The sequence below is a fragment of the Solanum verrucosum genome, unplaced genomic scaffold (assembly GCF_900185275.1).
Source record: "Solanum verrucosum unplaced genomic scaffold, falcon-dt-bn FXZP01000087.1, whole genome shotgun sequence".
NCBI classification, from domain to species: domain Eukaryota; kingdom Viridiplantae; phylum Streptophyta; class Magnoliopsida; order Solanales; family Solanaceae; genus Solanum; species Solanum verrucosum.
In genome coordinates, this window is record NW_026020084.1 from 121,579 (window position 1) to 137,593 (window position 16,015).

Consider the following 16,015-nt stretch of genomic DNA (forward strand, 5'->3'; position numbering starts at 1 on the left):
ATCATAAAAGGAAGCAAGTCGAATGACATTAGTACATTGAATGTACGAGTATGCAAGGAGAACTGGAAGCATGGGTAATTAAAAAGATAAGAGTGAAAGAATAATCACCTCAACACAACTTCAACTAAAAAGCAACAATAAGAGATGCAATAGTTAAAGCTTTATAAATAACAAATATCAACTCAAGGATGTATATAACAATACAATAAATTAATCTTTACTCTTATTTGGGAGATTCTCTAACCGACAACCATAACTTAGCTATGTGATGAAATAGTATCTCGCCACGCTGCCAGAATTGTCTTTACCTTGTCGGGGTATAGAACACCTCAACTAAGTTGATCTACTAAGCTATGCCTAAAGGCACTAAGGATTCATCCAAAAAGTATTATCTTTTACCCATGTTGGATACATGGTTTACGAGGAATGTGAGTCTTTTTAACTCATCCCCATATCGGTGTTTAATACTACTTCCAATAATTTATACTCATTCTCAAACGTATTAAAATAAACTCTTTCTGTGGTTTGAGATATTTTCTAAAACTATCCTCTTAAAAGAGGTAACTTCTGTGAAATATCTTTGAACTCATAAATTCTCTTTAGAAATCCAAGTTTTGCTTTTCTCAATGTAAAAATGATACATTTGGGAATACTTAGTTCCCTTAATCTTTACTCAATAATGTCTCTTTAAACTTTCCTCAAAAACATAGTTTAAAACATAAGTTTTGGCTTTAAAGGATTGTAAAGATTTATAACTCAACATAGAGTTAATGTTGAAATATAGACATGAACAAAGCAACTCAAGGATCTAAATGACAATATAGGAACTCAATACTTAGAACTCAACGATACTACTCATCTAAAAAATGCTCAATTCACAGGGTTCATGCTAGAATATTGACATGAACAAATCGACCCAATGACATTAATGTAATACTAAACTCCCTCATATTCTTTTTCAATCATGAATACAACCCATCTCATTCTTATATTTCTTTTCTGAAGACTTAGTTCAAATTTATAGGTAGATACGAAAGACTTCTCAAACTGACTCAAAAAGACCTCTTGAACTTTCATCTTAACTTAGTTTAATTTGAAATGTAAATTAAGAGATGTGAGTAGGATTGTAGGATTTCTCAAGGATTAATGAATACTTACAGAGTTAATACCAAAAAGAGAGTAAAGACACGATTTGAAAGAACACATATGGGACGAAGAGCGGAGAAGAAAAGTGTCACGCCCAATGCTACCCCCTTGACGTAACATGGAACCTAGGACAAGGAGTGATCCAAAGCTAACCTTGTGTGTTGCATATCATAAGCATACTAACAATACTGAATAAGACAAATACTATGCGGAAGCTAAACAATAGATAACTCATAAAATGGGGAATACCCATATAATCTAAATGTATAAAACATACTAAGATTTTAACAAAAACTGAAAGATAAAATCATTAATAAAAGCTGATTCTATTACTATATCTGAAAGGTCTCTAACTTAGTTGAGTTGCTGAGACATGCCCCCTATCTAACTCTAACAAAATAGAAATCTGAAAGTAAAGACTAAAATGAAAGCATGTTTGTTTTCCTCCGAATATGAGGACTCACCACTAAAGCGATTGAATGCGGACCAAGAATCGATCTAAGCGTGATCTGGATGTTGAGTACCTCAACCTACATCATTAAAGGATGTAGCGCAGAGTATCCGTCAGTACTTGAAATGTACTGAGCATGCATGATATAGATACAAAGCTGAACAAATATATAAAAGCTGAATAAAACTTAACTGACCAATGACATAAACTGAACAGGAATGTAAATACTGAAACATAACTTAAAGGCTATACTGAATGCACTGACCAAGTGTTAATCATGAACCTGACATACTAAATTGAATACTGAAGTATATACTGAAGAACTGGTCAATGCACTAGGAGTCTGACTATGCGAGCTACTACTAACCGACATAAAACCATGTGAGCTAAACGTGGAGTCCGATATATATATCTCATCGAGAGGACCCAATATACCTTGCCAGGGGTATAAAGGCATGACTGGCGTTATTACTAATTTTGATGCCCAACAGAGGGGACTTATACTCCTATGAGGGCACATAGTTCAAGGGCTATGAGGGTTCGCTGAAACCTAATCCAACTCGGTTCTAAGTCTACTCCTAACTGAATATGTATATGATACAAATGTAACTGGCATACTGACATGCAATCTGAGAATGCAACATTTATATACTGATAATCTGACATTTGAAACTAAACCATGATTATCTGTTTAACTGACCTACCAAGTGCAATTCATGAACTAGGAGAATCTACACAAACTAGGGTTCTGAGTTTCATGCAATGAATTAAACAACGTTTTCCAAGAAAATATGATATTTATACTATAGATACTATAGCAATTGAAATCATAACAATTCTACAAGGTTTTAGAAACCTTAGGCCTAAACAATATATAGAGAATCAAGGAACTAACAGAATTCTAGGAACCTAGTGGATGAAAGGAACCTACTAGTAAAATTCCACATACTTGGTGATGAAATCTACAGAGAAATTCTTTGGATTTCGGGGTTGAAACTTGAATCAAACCTTATGCTTGTTCTTGAGTGGCTGCTCGATTCTTTCTCCTCTTTTTACTCTAACTTTTGGTGATTTTGGAGAATAAAGGTTTTGACTAGATTATTAGGATTAAACTAAGTAAAATGACTTAGTTTAGGTGTTAAACGATGTAGTTTAGGTGCCCAATGCATAGGGGAGATGACAAAAATGACCTTAAATTAACTGCTGACGAGACCATCAATGGCTCCTGATCGATGGACCCTGGACTGACAGACGGTCCGTCCTGGCAGTGAGTCATTTTCCGTTTGATACTTGGTGATGGGGGTCACGATCCATGGTCCTTGGACCACGATCTGTGATCCCACTTACGGTCCGTAGGTCGTGTAGTAGGTCATGATTTTTCATGCGGTTCTGGGTGTCCAACTACGGACCATACCTATTGTCCATCACCCAAATCATGTGTCGAGGATTGGCCTCTGTCGGTGGCACTGGCATGTTCGGAAAAAAATCTACAGTTTTGTCTTTCTCGAATCTGAGGTGTTACATTATCCCCCATTGGGAACATTTATCCTCGAATGAAGTCTAAACTAGCTGAGTATGGAGGGTAGGAGTTGCAATCCCTACCACTAAGGATTAGAAACTCATATCTAATTGACCTGATGAGGTGAGCTTTTTCCATAGCTTCATGAACCAAATTTGGTCCTATCAAGGCTGGTTCACCTACTTCAAACAAAAAAATCAGGGACCTGCATTAATGCTTAAACAATGCCTCATATGGGGCCATCTGAATACTGGAATGGAAACAATTACTGTAAGAAAAATGTATGAGAGGAAGGTGATCATCCCAACTACCCTTGAAATAGATCATGCAAGCTCTCAACATATCCTCTAAGGACTGAATTCTACGTTCTTCCTAACCATCCATCTATGGATGAAATGTTGTACTGATATTTACTTAAGCACCAAGACCTTTTTGAAACAATTTCCATAAATGAGAGATAAATAGAGGACCTGTATCTAAGATGATAGATAAGGGATCCCCATGTAGCCTGACTATCTCATGGATGTAACGTTTGGCATTGTACTCCGCTGAATCTGTAGTCTTGACAACCAAGAAATGAGCGGCCTTAGTAAATCTGTCCACTATTACCCAAATGGAGTCATGTTGTCTGCAAGTATGAGTAAAATCCGTAATGAAGTCCATGTTTATCACTTCACACTTCCATGTAGGAATGTTAATCTCTTGAGTCATACATCTTGGTTTCTGATGTTCTACCTTAACATGTTGACAATTAGAACACTTACCCACAATATTTGCTATGTCTCTCTTCACGTCGTTGAACCAAAAGACTTCCCGTAGATATTTGTACATCTTAGTGTCACCTGGATTAATGGAATACCTAGAGTTATGAGCTGCCGTAAGGATCTACTAGCTCAACTCACCCACATTAGGAACACATAAGTGACCCTAGTAACGAAGTACACCATCTCCCCCTTGGGAGAAAACCTAAACTTTTTGCTGATGGACAACACTTTCCAACTGAAGTAATATAGGATCATTGTCTTATTTTTCCCTAAACTCCGCTACCGATAAAGATTTTGATCTATAATGATCTAGTACACCACCATCTGAAATGTCTGTAAGGTCTACTCCTAAGTGAGCAAGCCGGTGAACATCTTTTGCTGAATCTTTCGTTTCTTCATCAACATGTGCTACACAACCCATAGATAGCCTACTAAGAGCATCAGCCACTACATTGGCCTTGCTAGGATGGTAAAGGACATTCATGTTATAGTCTTTGAGGAATTAAAGCCATCTCCTTTAACAAAGATTAAAATCCTTCTGGGTGAACACATACTGGAGGCTCTTTTGATCTGTGAATACATCAACATGAACACCATACACGTAGTATCTCCAAATATTTAGGGAAAATACTATGGGTGCAAGCTCGAGGTCATGAGTCGGGTAGTTCTTTTCATGGACCTTAATTTGTCTAGAAGCATAAGCTATGACCTTACCTCGCTACATCAACACACAACCTAGGCCAACCTTGGATGCATCACAATAAATAACATACCAATTTGAACCATCTCATAGGGTCAAAACCTGATATGTAGTCAACCTAGTCTTCAGTTCTGAGAAGCTTTTCTCACACTTATCTGACCATTGAAATTTCACCTTCTTTTGAGTCAACTTAGTCAATGGGGAAGCTATGGATGAAAATCCTTCAACAAATCTCCTGTAATGACCGGTCAAACCCAAGAAACTTCTGATATTTGTTGGGGACGTAGGTTTGGGCCAATGTTGTACTGCCTCAATTTTCTAAGAACCCACTCGGATCCCTTCGTTGTATACCACATGACCAAGGAAGGTGACAAACTGTAACTAGAATTAACATTTACTGAACATAGTGAATAACTGGCGATCTTTGAGAGTTTTCAGAACAACTCTTAGATGATTCGCGTTCTCCTCCTCACTCCGAGAATCAATGAGGATATCATTAATAAAGACGATAATGAACAAGTCCAAATACTGTTTGAACACCATGTTCATTAAGTCCATGAAAGTTGCATGAGCATTTTTTAGTCCAAAATACATTACTAAAAATTCATAATTACTATATCGAGTCCTGAAGGCCGTCTTGGAAATGCCACTATCTCTGACTCTGAGCTGATGAAAGCCGGATCTTAGGCTTATCTTAGAAAAGTAACTATCACTCTGATTTTGGTCGAACAAGTCATCAATCCTGGGGATGGGATACTTATTCTTGATTGTGACTTTGTTCAATTGATGTTAGTTGATCCACATTCTCAGAGAACCATCTTTCTCTTTCACGAACAACACTTGAGCACCCCATGAAGTGATACTAGGTTTGATGAAGCCCTTATCTAGAAGGTCTTTCAACTACTCTTTCAATTCCTTATGCTCAGATGGAGACATTTTGTAAGGAGGAATCAATATGGGCTATGTATTTGGAAGAAGATCTATGCAAAAGTCAATTTCCCTTTCGGGAGGAACTTTAAGAAGATCTTCTGGGAACAGTTTTGTAGTGAGTTTTAGGGCAATTACTAGGTTATAGATTGAATGAATTTTCGGGTCAAGGCTAGACACATAGAAATATAAGTGTTGTTAGTTTTGAAATTTTATTCTTATTATTTATTTGAATAGATTGTATTGATTTGGAAGCCCAATGAAAGAGGAAGGTTCAAGTCATGGAGAGATTGTTGAATTATTTGAGGCAAGTGGATTTCTAAACCCTTGTTTAGTGTATAAATTTGTGTATTTCCTTATGGTACGTATTTGGGAGTAATGGGACTTGGCGATGGGTTGACTTGTCAATATTGAACAATTCTAATGATTAAAATGGGGTAATGAAAGGCAATGTGATTAATTATTGATGTGTGATGTGATGACAATGGTTTGAAAGGTTTATTAATTCATGGTTGATGTTTTATAACAATTGTGTTGTTGTAAATTGTGCATAAAAGGCAATGTAATTAATTATTGGTGTGTTGAGAATGGTTTTGAAAGGCTTATTGATTCATTTTTGAGGATATATCACGAATGTGTTGTTTTGAATTATGTATTATTATGAAAATGGTCATCTCGTCATTATGTGTGTGAACATGTCATTTACATTGGTTCTGAGACATAGTTGTTATAAGTGTAATGTGAATCGAGGAGGATGTATCATTTCGAGGGACGTGTCGCGCGCCGCAATGAATACTATGATATGAGGGATGTGTCGGACGACGCAATGGATTCTATCATTAAGGGACATGTCACACACCGCGACATATTTTATTATCTAGGGTCGTGTCGCACGCGTAGCGGATGCATGTACATATATGTCCCCTATGGGTCTCAGAATGAGAGATAGCGGGTATGTATGGTCAGACATGAATCACTATAATTTACATTGCATAGCACATAATTATTACTATTGAACTTGATCTTGTTTGTTACTGAGCTTGTGAGTACCTTTCTGTGAAACTTGTGATTGATGAATAATGAGCTTGTTGTTGAGGATATGTATTTGTTATAGTGTTATTGTTTAGCTGCGTGCTATGTAAATTGTGAACTGTTAGGTTGGGCTTGTTTAATATAGGTTACAGTTGTGGAGGTTTGGTTGGGGTGTAACGAGTAACCATATTCTATTCCCTTATCTTGTGTTTAGAAATTTACTTGTTGAGTACCGTATGGTTTGGTACTCACCCCTTGCTACTATATTTTTGTAGGTTATTACCTCGGATCTTTGGGATACTCTCTATTCTCTCCTTATCCAAGGCTTCCTATGGAGATTTTTGAGGTAGTTGTTTATCATCTCAGCGGACCTTCTTACTCCTATTTATGATCTTGTTCTATTCTAGAAACAATGTCATTTGAGACTTGTATCTTTCTTTTGATTCAATTGTAATACTTTAGAGGCTTATACACGTGATAACCAAGTTTTGGGGGTTTTATTAAGTTGACTTAGTTATCCACACTTATGATATTTTGAGATTTCAGTTCCTCTTACTTCCACGTAGTTTGTGATATTTGGGTTTTAGGCTGACTTGTCTTAGTGGGATAAGACGAGTGCTATCACGTCCATTTTTGGGACGTGACAAAATGATATCACAGCCCCAGGTTCACAGGTGTCATGTGTATTCAAGCCGAGTCTACGTAGAGTCTCGAGGGTCGGTACAGAGATGTATGTACTTATCTTCGAGAGGCTATAGTACTTATCCTTGGTCCGTTCTCATTCCCTATCACTTCATTCCACTCTCTCATTTATATTGATCAATCATGCATGGTTCTTCGTGCGAGTAAATGGTGTCGTGTATGGCTTGGAGGTTAGATTTGGTTTAGAAGGTATAGACTTATGGAAAAGATGGGTGGTTACATTAATAATGTTTAACAATTTCAAAGGGTTAGGTAAGGGGATAACAACATGATTCATTTTAAGGATATTTGAATGATGAGGTTGAACAATGATTTGAAGGATTTCATGAATGTGTTATCTTTTTCAAGTTAGTTTCCCAAACATAGGAATAGTATATATGTGGTATAGGTAATATCTTGAGTGGTTTGACAATTGGAAGTGGAATAACTAAAGGGGTGGCTAGATAATGAACTTTGTCACTATAAAAAATATTGTAAGTAAAGTTGTCATAACATGTAGATAAGTTAAATAGCGAATGATAAGAATGATGTTGGGCCATTTTAGGTCGGAATCTCTAATACAGTTTATATATTAAGTGTATATCAAAGAAAGTCATGATACAACAACTACAATGGTACTGATTCTTGCTTCGTTAGATTTATGGAGTGTTTTAGTTCTGCTTTCGACCTGATCTACGAAGTAATACATATAGCTTAGGATGAAAGATTGAATGAATTTGATAGTGTATTGTCGTTAGTTAATGAGCTGAAATGTGTGGGCTATTTAGGGTTAATAATTTTAGTGGTGGATCGTTGATACCATATTAATGCGTTAAGTTGAGAAGTGTATCACGAGGGTTCTAACTGAGGACCGTTAATTTTATCTGAAGGTTCAAGGGAATGGATAAATACCAGAATGTCAAGCCCGTGGGTAAGGGAAGTCCCAAAAAGTATAATTGTGTGAAGGTAATTGAAAATTTTAGTTAAAAGAATGCATATAAAAGTAGGTTAGTCCTTTGAATTTGATTGGTATAACTGGGTTTAAGGTATCATATTGAAGAAAAGGTTGACTTTATGGTGATGACAAGAGCTAATTGAGCATGATGGTTATAAGTGTTCGCGATGGATTGTGATTGTCATGCAACTATATAATAACGATTGTTTGTTAAATGAATTTTTATATTGTAATGTCATCTTGTGAGTATCTAAGGTTGTAATTTACTACTAATTGGTGAGTGGCGTGGTCATATGGAAAATTGTAGGATGCGTTGAGACACTACTCGAATAGAATTGAAAGGAGCTAGAGTCATAAATGGAAAAAATTAGTGGGATGTAGTTTAGCCTCCAGAAGGAAGTGGGAGCAACGATATTAACTCTGATTACAAAGGTAAAAGATGTATCTTCAGAGAGAGTAGAAAAATTGGATTCAGAGATGTGTGGTTCCATCTGTTTTGTTGTGGTTATGGTAATAGTGTCACATGTTCATCCGATTGGCTAAAAATATTTGGGTAAGATTTGAAAAAAATACTCTACCTACGTTTGACTAGAGGGTGGTGATAATTTCTCTTATGGTTTTGAGTTGGTTATCTGGTATGGTTTAAGTCTTACTGATGAATACAATAAGATCGATGTAGAGGCGATCAAGGATAAGATAAGTTATGAATTTTATAAAATCATCGAGATATGATCTAATATTGATATATAAGGGAATTAGGTTACATTGCTAGAACCAAATTTCAAGTTCTTCATTGTAAGTTTACATTCGTGATAGCAAATTTAGTCAAGGTAAGAATTGATAAGGTAAGAAATGATCGATCACATCGTATATTAGGCATTGAGAAGGACGTGTCCATGGTTTTGATAGTAAAAATAGTTACTTTTGATTGTTAAAATACCCGAGGAATGGTTTCACTTAAATGTTTTTTTTAGAGTATAAGATAAAATATCACTGGTCATTGGTCAATGTATAAGTTTGGTAAGTAAGACTTTAAAACAAGTTTAAAACGATTCTAAAAACTTTTTAAAAGACTCCAAGAAACTCTCTAGACTTGACTCTTAGGTCTACCTTGAATTTGAATTATGGATTCAATGGTTATGATCTCATGTTATGGATAATCTCATGATGTTTAGATGTACCTTATAGTGTAAAAATCAACTAGAAAACATAGTCACGATTTGAGGGAACTCAAATGTAATAAAGTGGTAACAAATAAAGGACGTGGCGACCCTGTCGTACTGAGTGGCGTAGGGCACCATAGCCTGAACTACATAAGTAAAGTTCTGGCATACTGAGTTGTGCGGCACCCCAGCCAAAACTATAGAAGGAAACACATGGTGTACTAAGTGACACGGCGCCCCACCCCTTTTCCTAGAAAACTTGATGAATTTTCTTAATCGTTTTCTAACCCCAATTGACCTAGAATCGAATGGTTTACTCCCCAATCACTTTGATTCGAATACCCAACATTAGTGTACAATAATCTACTCCAAAACCAACTTAAAACTCACACGGTTATCTCAAGAACAAATCAAATCTCAACAATCATGATAATGAAGGAAACTTCAACAAGACTCATCAAGAGCTCAAATCCTTTACTTTAAAAACATTATATCGCTGAATTAAATCTTGATTGGCACCTGGGTGAACGAACCAAATGCTATGTAAACTCACATACCTCTCAAGAATTAACCCTTAGCGAAATTCGCAACTGAAATCTCACGAACGTGACGAAACATTGGCTTTGCTCCTCTTTTTTGTTCTCTCAATGCCCTAGTGTAAATTGTAATTGTGTAAACTGAACCAAATAAGTTTAGATCCCTAATTAATTAATAAAAATGAATTAAATCTGATAGAGTAAGGAAAAGACCAAAATACCTCTCTTAAATCCGAGTGACTTTCCTTAACTGGACATCTCGACTTCAAATGGGCATATCTCCCTCATACAAGCTTGAAAATTAGTAAACTCGGTGGTGTTGGAAAGAGGATACCAAAAGCTTTCATTTTCCATCTTATGGTACACCTATTTGATCCTGTTTTGAAATTTATGGCCATATGAAGTTGACCCAAAACTCGTACTTAGCAAATCTTTCCAACTTCTAGATTTTCATTCTTTCCAAAATTAATTCTTTAAAATTCTAGTTCTTTCTATGGCGGGATGTTATAGAAACCAAGCCTGAATACTCCTAAGACACTTGAGTCTTGCTTTTCCGGAGTCTTGCAGCTTGTTTTTCGTCTAAAACAATTAATTAATGGAAGGATCAATAAACAAGGCATAATTTACCCGTATTATATCAAAATATCAACCTAACGCCAAACCCATGATCCTAATGCTCTTCTAGGGCTTTTCCCATAGTCAACTTCAGGCCAAAACCCTCCCCCAACGATAATTAATAAGGATTCTAAGTTCCATGGAAATTCGATGAGAAATAGCCCTAGGTCATCCCATTGCTCTTAAGAACGAGGTTTTGCAGAAAATAACCTTTGAAGGTTTTCCCCGGTTTAAGTCGCGACTAGGCCACTATAGCGGGCCCAATCCCGTCACATCGGGCCCGCCGTGGCCGAATCAGCCTCCGCCCCAGCGGCTTGCACAAAGACAGAAACTCGACATTTGAATTCCAAGCTGCCATTTCGAAACACACCTGCAAACCATGACATTCTAAAACTACCTCTACACACTAAGATCAGTTTCAGAAGGTTTACTCACCCGAATTTGATTACGTAAAGCCGTACAGGCTCCTTAACGTCTTGGCTATCCACTCATATGATCAAATTCATAAATAAAACCCCCATCCATTATCTGTTTTCCCTAGACCTCACCTAACTCAGATTTTGTGCAAGTCTGGCGTAGGCTAGATATTTCCAAGTTACTACTCAAAAGTTTTCTGGCCTAAGTTCCTTCCCCATTGGCTTTTCCATAGCGATGAGAACATGTGTTTATAATAGATACCAATTTACCTATCACTCATCCCCGAGTGATAAACTAGGAGAACTTTTATGGACAAAGTAGAGTAGTACTAGAGTCGTCGAATAACTAGGAATACTTGTCTCGTATGTCCTTCTCGGTTTCCCAAGTAGCTTCCTAAACTGGACGATGCTTCCATTGAACATTCAAGATCACTATTTCCTTGGTCCACATCTTTTGGACATCGCGATCAACAATTGCAACTGGTTCTTCCTCATACTGAATTTCATTGTCTAACAAAACTGAGTCCCATTTTATGATGTAATCTCCATCCCCATGATACTTCTTCAACATTGACACATGAAACACTGGATGGACTCCAGATAGGCTACGTGGTAAAGCCAACCTATAAGCCATTGGCCCTACACAGTCAAGAATCTCAAATGGCCCGATGTGTCGAGGACTAAGATTGCCCTTCTTGGTGAATCTCATCACCTCCTTTATGGGTTACACATTAAGAAGAACTTTCTAACAACCCTAAAATATCACGTCTCTTACCTTGTGGTCTGCATACTTTTTCTGTCGACTGTGGGATGCTAGAAGCTTCACTTGGATGCTTCTCACCTTATCCTAAGCATCTTTAACCAAATCAACCCCAAAGGTTTCACATCTCCATTCTCAAACCACCCTATGGGTGATCCACATCCCATCCCATAAAGTGCCTCGAACGGTGACATGTTAATGCTGGAGTGGTAAATGTTATTATAGGAGAACTCACACAAAGGTAGGAACTTATCCCAATGCCCTCCAAATTCAATCACACATGCCCTAAGTATGTACTCTAACTTTTGAATAGTTCTCTTTGACTGCTCGTCTGTCTATGGACGGAAGATTGTGCTAAAGGTGAGTTTAGTGGCCAACTCCTTATGCAAGTTTCCCCAAAACTTGGATGTGAACTGCGTACCACGGTCCGAGATGATGGAAAGGGGCACCCCATGCAACCTCACTATCTCCTTCACATAAACCTTAGCCAATTGATGACCATTATAGTTTTCTCTTACTGGAATGAAGTGGGCCGACTTAGTCAGTGTGTCAACCACCACCAAATGGAGTCAAACTTCCCATGGTCATGGGAACAATAACCATGAAACCCATAGCTATCCTATCCCACTTTCATTTATGAATTGGCATTCACTGAACAAAACATGTAGGGCTTTGGTGCTCATACTTTACCTGCTGACAGTTTTGGCACTTAGCCACAAACTCTGCTATGTCTTTTTTCATGCTAGGCAACCTATAAAGTCATTCCAAATCTCGATACATGTTGGTCAAACCCCGCTGAATGGAATACAACAGACCATGGGATTCTATCAACATCTTCTGAATCAAATCATCCACTCAAGGAACACAAATTCTTCCCTTAAAAATGAGCACACCCCTCGCATCAAGAGATGCATGTTGTACCTTGCCACACACTGTCTTCTTTTTGAACTCATTCAAACTGTCATCCTGAAACTACTTAGCCTTGATCTCCTCAATGAATGTGGGCCTAATCTCAATGCTGGCTAACACCTCACCTTTCTCTAAGATACCCAGCTTCATGAACCTAGACTATATGGTTTGAATCTCCTTGGCCAAAGGTCTCTTGAACACACCCAAGAATGCTATAGTACTCGTACTCGCCGTTTTCCGGCTTAATGCGTCTGCCACCACATTAGCCTTACCTGGATGATACTGGATGGTAACATCATAATCCTTGAGTAATTCTATCCACCATCGTTGTCTCAGGTTCAGGTCATTCTGAGTGAATCCATAAATGTAATGTTGCTAGCTCTTGAAAGCAAACACTACTGTTGTAAACTCAAAGTCATGCGTCAGGTAGTTTCTGTCATGCACCTTCAGTTGCCACGATGCATAAGCTATGACATTCTTATCATGTATCAACACAACACATAAGCCCAAATGTTAAGCATCACAATAAACAATGAAATCTTTACCTTTCACCGGTAGTGTCAACATAGGTGATGTGGTCAGAAGACTCTTGAGCTTTTGGAAGCTCTCTTCACATTTGTCAATCCACTCAGGAGGCACCTCATTTTGGGTCAGCCTTGTCAAATGTTTGGTGATAGAAGCAAATTTTTTTCAAAAATCGTCGATAGTAGCTGGCGAGCCCCATGACACTCCTAACTTCAGTCACAAAGATAGGCCAGACTTAGTTATTGATTGATTTTTTCTTTTGGGGATCTACCATTACCCATTCTTTTGAAACAGAATGCCCCAAAAAGGCAACTAAATTCAACCACAACTCACACTTGGAAAATTTTGCATACGACTTATGTTTTCCAAGGATACACAAAACAATACAAAGATGGTCGGAATGCTCTTCCTTACTCTTCGAATAAACCAAAATGTCATCAATAAAGTCGATAACAAAAGAATCTAGGAATGGTTTGAACACACCATTCATCAAACTCATAAAGCCTGTAGGCGCATTGGTCAACCCAAATGACATTATTAAGACCTCATAGTGCCCATTGTGGGTCGTGAATGCTGTTTTGGGTACATCCTCAGGCCTAATCTTTAACTGATGATAACCAGACCTTAGGTCAATTTTATAGAAAACATATGTACCCTACAACTAGTCAAAGATATCATTTATCCAATGCAATGGATACTTATTTCTAATGGTGACCCTATTCAACTATCGATAATCTATACAAATCCTCATACTACCATCATTCTTCATAACAAACAAGATAAGAGCACCCCATGGCGAAGCACTAGGACAGATGAAACCTTTATCAAGAAGTTCCAGGATTTGAGCTTTAAGCCCTCTCAATTCTATTAGAGCCATGCGATAAGGAGGAATGGAGATGGTGCGAGTGCCCGGTTCCAAGTCAATGCAGAAATCAATATCCCTATCTAGAGGCATACTAGGAAAATCAGTAAGAAACACTTCCTCGAATTCAGACACTATAGAAATAGACTCAATTGGGGAGACTCAGTATCAACATCCCAAATATGAGCCAAATATGCCAAACACCCCTGCCAACCAGTTTCCTAGCCCGAACAAAAGATATGACCTTAGCTGGCTTAGGTTTATACCCCCTCCCCACTCTAACTTTTCCCTACTCAGGATCTCTAGAATCATAGACATAACATTACAATTAAGCACACAATAATAGGGGGACAACCAAGTCACGCCTAAGATTATATCAAAGTCAGTCATATCCAGAATAACCAATTTTCCCAAGTATGAAAACCCAAAGACAGGACAGAACAAGTACGGTAGATATGCGTGTCTATGATAGTCTCTCCAACTGGGATAAAAACATGGATTGGGGCATCAAACACATTACTAACCGCATCAAATCCCAAGGCAAAGTGAATAGATACATATGAATAAGTAGAACTCAAATCAAACAAAACAGTAGCCATACGGTCACAGACAAGAATAGTACCTGTGATCAATGCCTCAAACGCCTCAGCCTTGGTCTTGCCCTAAAAGGAATAAAACTGAGCCCTGTCATCTTGACGGGCAACCTCCTTACCTGACTGCACTACTCTCCTACCGCATTACAATTTACCCGGCAACCACGGCCCCGCTGATTTCCTCCTCGCCCACATTGTTGACATCCTCTAACATTACTACTATTGTCCGCTTGTACCATTACTCTAGTTTACTGCTGCACAAGGTCAGACATGCGCGGATGGGGACAATCTCAACTCATATATCCTGGTTCTCCATAATTGTAACAACTGCGGTCAAAATATGGCCTGCGAGATGCATGTGCGGGTCCCTGACTATCTTGAATAGCATTCTACTGTTGTGTTCCCGAGTAACAACCTATAGAAGCAGGCATGGATTTGGGAATTGGTCGGGATGTAAGTGTCGGCCTACCTAAACCTCTGGAGTAGGAAGCATGGAAGTTACTTGTGTTTTTGGCCTTCTTAGACAAAGCCTTAGCCTGCCCATCACGTCGAACTTCTTCCACTTTCTTCACAAAGCCTATCAGCTCATTAAAACTTTTACTTAAAGAGGTCATCTGAAAAGACAATACCTGTAATTCGAGGTTCAATCCTTTGAAGAATAGACGAATCCTCTCCTTCTGTGTAATCAACAATTGTGTAGCATATCTAGACAAGGCATAGAACTTACCCTCATAAGCAAATACAGTCATACCACCCTGCTCCAAGGCCATGAACTCATTCTTCTTCCAATCCCTCAATGTCCGGGGCACATACTTCTCCAGAAACAAAGCATGGATCTGTATCTAAGTGAGTGGGGGAAAGGCTGGCGATATGCATTCCACATAGGCCCTACACCACTTCGTAGCTTCACCTTGAAGTTGGAAGGTCACGAACTCTACTCCATGCTGGTGTGCAATGCCTAACTTGTGAAGCCTATCATAGCAATCTAGAATGAACCCATATACATCCTCCCTCTCAGAAACATGGAACATAGTCAGCTTCAGCTTCAGAACATAGTCAACATCTCGCGCTAAGTAGCGATCATCACAGGACCTAATAAGGGACGAAAGAAGGCATCAATGCCTAATGCTCCAGTGGGAATAGTTTCAACATTGGGGTGGTTGTTTGGAGGTTTAGCAGCTTGCACTGTGGGAAGGACTCGAAGGCCGACCAACTCTTTCAGAAAATTCATGATCTGCTGAGCTATCACTGGGTCTAAGGGAGGAAGGCTTGTGGTCTCAGCCCGTGCGTCCTCCTCTAGTCTAACATCGTCATCGTCTTCGATCTCCACATTCTCCTCCACCTTTTCTTAGGGTGCAGGAGGGGTCTCTTCCCTGGGAACATTCTCAACTAAGGATCCACCCTTGGTGGGTGCTACTTTTCCTCGGCCTCTTCTTCATCCTCTTCCTCTACCCCTGCCTC